The sequence below is a fragment of the Panthera onca genome, chromosome D2, assembly GCF_046562875.1.
Source record: "Panthera onca isolate mPanOnc1 chromosome D2, mPanOnc1 haplotype 2, whole genome shotgun sequence".
NCBI lineage: Eukaryota > Metazoa > Chordata > Mammalia > Carnivora > Felidae > Panthera > Panthera onca.
The window spans coordinates 80536510-80542509 of record NC_138349.1 but is presented as its reverse complement, the minus strand read 5'-3'; positions in this window follow the sequence as shown (position 1 = coordinate 80542509).

Below are 6000 nucleotides of genomic sequence, written 5' to 3'. Positions count from 1 at the left end.
TTTAAGAATAGTATTTTAAAACAGTATTATTCGCTACAGAAATAACGTCAGTGGGCACTTTTTCCCCCTATAAACAGAAGATAGAGTCTTTCTCTGCTGACCGAAGAAATTTTAAATTTAAATAACCAATATAATGCCAACTTGTGTGTTTTGTGCTTTCTCTTTCAGAAGGATGCCACTCAAACCTGCCAAGTAGCTGTTAAATAATAGAGCCTGCCACGGAAGGATTTCTATTGCATGGAAGCAGTCCCAGGAGGGATGTGACTGTTAGAGGCTATGTTTTGGCAGTGAGAATCAGATGTTATTCTACAGTTTTCCCCCTTCCCTTCACCTTTCTACCTTCCACACACATCCTGCAAAAAAAGGTCTTTAGAAAAAAAGTCTAACAGGGGCGCCTGGGTGGCTCAGTCAGTTAAGCGTCCATCTTTGGCTCAGGTTAGGGTTAGGGTTTGTGAGTTCGAGCCCTGGGTTGGGCTCCGTGCTGACAGCTCAGAGCCTGGAGCCTGCTTCAGATTCTGTCTCCCTCTCTCTCTGCCCCTCCCCTGCTCACACTCTGTCTCTCTCTCAAAAATAAACTTACAAAAATTAAAAAAAAAAAAAAAAAAAGGAAAAGAAATAAAAAAGAAAAAAGTCTAACAGCACCCAAACACTACTAATATTTTTTTTAAGTAAGCTCTGTGTCCAGCGTGGGGGTCGAACTCACAACCCCGAGATCAAGAGTCATGTGCTGTACTGACTGAGCCAGCCAGGGGCTCCTATTAATAATATTTGTTTCACATTTACCAATGTCTTACGTACCTAAAGCCAAGGGAATTTACATGTTCACCAAATGTCTGCCTGGGTGTTGACATGTTTGAAAGTAGTAAGTCTTCCATCCACAAAGCGCAGGACGGTTTTCAAAATGCTAGCATACTCGTTAGCTTCAGGACTTAAACCTTAAGAGCTGTCTGAAGCTGTCTGAAAACTAGGCTCAGAAAAATAAGTGGCAGGAAGACAGGGTTCCAGGAACGCCAAGCCTCGTCGAGTGTACTGGCTACGGGAACGTAACAGACACAAAATTCCCCGAGCCTAGAGTAGCTAACAGGAAGAGAGCACCAAAATAAATCTCACAAATGGAAAAAGTCAAATGTGCCTGCCGTTTCTGTTTTTGGAGCTCTTACTTCCTGCATTCAGTGACACAGACTAGTTGCCATAGTTATTGTGCAATTCCTCAAACGAAGAATAGGTCATTTAAAACTTACTAGCTTTGTAATAGCATAGACTAGTGGTTTGCAAACTTTTTTGGCCTCAGGACTCCTTGACCCTCTTAAAATGATCTTAAAAACTGTTGAGGGCTCTGGAGAGCTTTTGTTGATGCGACTTCTATCTGTCCATTTTTGCTACATTAGAAAATAAGATTGAAAAAATTTTAAGTATTTTATCAATTTATCAAAAAATAACATACTGGTCTCACGTTAAACTAAACATCTCAGGGCGCCTGGGTGGTTCAGTGTCCGACTTCAGCTCAGGTCATGATCTCACGGTTTGTGGGTTTGAGTCCCTCGTTGGGCGGGCTCTGTGCTGACAGCTCAAAGCCTGGAGCCTGCTTTGGATTCTGTGTCTCCCTCTTTCTCTGCCCCTTCCTCACCCTCTCTCTCTCTCTCTCTCAAAAATAAATAAACGTTAAAAAAAATTTTTTTAAACTAATATCTCATTGTCATTACAACATAACTATGTTTTCCTAAACAAAACAAAACTTGGAGAGAACATTGGCATTGTTTTATAGCTTTAGAAATCACTTCCACATCTGGCTTCAGAGATGGCTGTATTCTCCTAGAAGGCTTCTGCCTTCTAGCTGTGGTGATATCACTCACATAGCTCTGGGAAACTGCAAGCCCTGAGAGAATGAGAGTGAAAAAGTCAAATGATGGGTTCATATTTTTAATGTTTATTTTATTTATTTTGAAATAGCAGGGGAGAGGGGCAGAGACAAGGGGGAAAGAGAATCCCAAGCAGGCTCTGAGCTCTCAGCGCAGAGCCCAGCGTGGGGCTCAATCCCACCAACCTCGAGATCATGACCTGAGCCGAAATCAAGAGTCAGATGCTCAACTGACTGAGCCACCCAGGTGGCTCACCCACCACCTGGCCGAACACCTAATGTATTCATGGTTTTTTATAAAAATAGTCTTTGATCTTCAAGTCTGTCTGAAAGGATTTCCAGGGTCACTGGGCTATACGTTGAGAACCAGTAGAATGAACAACAGCAAACCCCTTAATTTTAAAAACACATGTTTTTAAGAATATGATATTTATTTTCCTTTATGTATACAATAAACTAGACGATACTATATTGGATATATCCCTTCTAATAGGATCAGCTGAGTATTCTAGTTCTTGTCTTTCCCTTGGTTTTACAGATAATCCAGAGCCAGGAAATTCTAAACAATGAACAAGGACTCCAACCCATAGAGTCTCAGTGAGGATCCCCCGGTGAGGGCCGTGATTACCCCAGGGACTATTGCTTTTTGTGCAAACACCACACAATTACAGGAGTACACGAATGCAAGAGTGGGTTCCCCGATTAATGTGAATTCAACCAGGCACACTTAATCTTTGTACTGTGAGTTCTAACAAGTAAGATTCAATTAGGACGTCAACAGATGTGGAGACGAGAGGCTGTCCCCAACTCTCGGACTTTGGGTGCCCCAAAGAGAGGGGCAGACCTCCATATGGTGGCCAGTCAGAGGCAAGAGAGGGCCTCTTTGTCTAGAACGCCAACACCCTGGTTCTTCCACCTTCTCAGATCTATCTCTGACGATGTGGGGCAGGGAAAGCTCTGAGCGCTGGCTCCGTATCACCCATCCAGTGAGAAAGGCATTCAATGTTTTGCCACATGCCACAACTGGGAAACACTCAAATGCACCATTACTTAATAGAGCAATTTAGAATGTACTGTCTTGTTTTTATTTACATCATCAGCTAAGCAAATGATAGAGATGTCACAGTCCCTTAATTCATCATTCCTCGTGAAACACCATGACCTCCCTCCCTCCCTCCCTCCTTTCTTCCCCAAATATTAATTATATACCCACTATAAATGAGGCGTTGTCATAAACAGGCCCTCATATTTTTCTGGCTACCAATTTTGTGTATTTTTAATTCGTAAATATTCTTTTTTCCTAAATGAGAGGAAAAGCATGCCCATTGTAGAAAATGTTAAATACAGTAAAGTATAAGGAAGGCAATTATAATTGCCCATAACTAATCTCTAGGGGGTAATTTTAATAAATTCTCCTAGATCCTTTTCCTGTGGTTTTACCTATTTGAGATGGTATGTGTGTGCCATTTTGTTTCCTTATTTGTTTAACGTTGGATGATAAGCAGCTTCAATATTGTTTAAAACTCATCATATGGGGCGTCTGGGTGGCTCAGGACATTGAGCGTCTGGCTCTTGATTTCAGCTCAGGTCATGATCTCACAGTCGTGAGATCGAGCCCCACGTCGAGCTCCATGCTGAATGTGAAGCCTGCTTACGATTCTCTCTTTCTCTCTCTGCCCCTCTCCCCCGCAACCTCTCTAAAATAAAGTAAAATGAAAGAGAAAAGAAGACTCATGATAAGCCTAACTTATCATGACTAAAATTGGTGGTAAATATCTCAGTGGAGAAACCTTATATCTCATTTCAGATCTCCTTAGGATCATTTCCTTCCTGGACATGGAATTACCCACGAAAAAGTTACACTTCACAGCTTGTGTTAACATGCTGGCAAATTACTTTCCCTGACAGTGTGTCAAGATTATGCCACCCGATGAGAGGGCTCACTTCATTGTACCCTCACCAGTATTGAGGACAACGTTCATTAACACAAGATCTTTGCTAACATGATCAGTAACAGCAAAAAAATAAACAAACGAAAATGCTGTCTTAAAAAAAAATTGCATGTTAGATTAACAGCAAAATAAAATCTTTAAAAGTGCAAGTAAAATTATAGAACACTTTAAATTTCTAAATTTAAAAAAAAATTTTTTTAATCTTTATTTATTTTTGAGAGAGAGACAGAGTGTGAGCAGGGAAGGAGCAGAGAGAGAAGGACACACGGAATCCGAAGCAGGCTCCAGGCCCTGAGCTGTCGGCACAGAGCCCGACGCAGGGCTCGAACCCACAAACCGTGAGATCATGACCTGAGCCGAAGTCAGATGCCCAACTGACTGAGTCACCCAGGTACCCCTAAAATTTTTTTTTAATGTTTCATTTATTTTTGAGAGAGAGAGAGACAGAGTGCGAGCGGGGGTGGGGCAAAGAGAGGGAGACACAGAACCCGAAGCAGGCTCCAGGCCCTGAGCTGACAGCACAGAGCCTGACGCGGGGCTCGAACCCACAAACCGTGAGATCATGACCTGAGCCTGAGCCGAAGTCGATGCTTAACCGACTGAGCCACCCAGGCGCCCCTAGAACACTTCAAAATTGTAACATAAAAGTTGAATGAACACACTTGTGCCCAGTTTTCATTAATTCGGTGAGTGAAAGGGAGGCAGAGCTTGGATCATCCAAAAAGCCATTGGATCAAGGTTTTGGTGACAAACACCAAAACCGATTCTGATTACTTAATCAGAAGAGAAATGCCTTGGAAGGCCAGCAGGCAGCATGCCATAGAGAGGAAGACTGGAGACTTGGTTCCATCAAACAGACAGGGTAGCTTGGTTGTTGGAGTCAAAACATGTCAGACCACTTAGGACAGGCCATTTAGGACACCATTGGTATTGCCATTGGACATGGCCACCTCTCACCTCTGGCACTGCTATCTGCGGGCACAGATAACGCCATTATTTCTAAAATGTCTCCTTTTTGAGTCACCAACTCCAGATTCAAAGACCTAGATAGGAACTTCTCATGGGCTGAACTTAGGTCACATGATGGAGACAGTGAGTATTAGGCCATTTTGGCTCCCCGCCCCCACAAGTTTATTTATTTATTTATTTATTTATTTTGAAGGGGGGGAGGGGCAGAGAGAGAGGGAGAGAGAATCCCAAGCAGGGATTGGACGACAAGGGGCTCGAACACGCGAACCGTTAAAATCATAACCTGAGTGGAAACCAAGAGTTGGCCACTCAACCCACTGAGCCACGGAGGTGCCCCTGGGCCATTTTGGTTTTGGTGAGAGTTTGGGTTGTAGGTAGCAAGACCTTGATCAATGGCCACTCTAAATATTTACATAAAATTCTTTGTTTCATATTTTTTCTTAGGAATCTGGTTCATCTTCTTAATCATGACTGAATTTTTAGATTGCCTAGTAGGCCATGAGATTATCTAGTCCAGAACTGCAAACTCAAATATCAGATCTTGAAATGTCAGCAGGGTAGGGCACACAAGAGTGGTCGGGACCCTGGAGGATTGGAGGGCACTATCCCCCTGTGTGAAGGGAACCTCTTGGCCCCAGCTGATGGTTGCTAGAACCTACCATGAACCAAAGATTGCCAGTTCTTCAACTTTTCATAATACGCCCAAGGTCTGAGGGTTTTTTTGTGAAATTTCCTGATTTTAAAATTTGGAACCAAATTCAAAAGTAGAAAAACAATGACAGCCATCACTTTTTAAAAATCAAGGCTGACAGGGCGCTTGGGTGGCTCAGTGGGTTAAGCCTCCAGCTTCAGCTCAGGTCATGATCTCGCGGTCCGTGAGTTCGAGCCCTGCGACGGGCTCTGTGCTGACAGCTCAGAGCCTGGAGCCTGCTTCCGATTCTGTGTCTCCCTCTCTCTCTGCCCCTCCCCCGTTCATGCTCTGTCTCTCTCTGTCTCAAAAATAAATAAACGTTAAAAAAAAAAATTTGTTTTTAAAAAAATAAAAATCAAGGCTGCCTCCAAAGTCAAATCTTTACATTTCATATTCCACTGCCTTGTCTCGGCAGTCACATCTCTGTCTCGGAAATCACCTCCTACACAAATTCCGGAGAAGTGGAACAGTGTCTGTGTTTCTTCCAGCAGTAGCCGCGTTTGCAAAACGTTTGTAAATGAACAGAATCT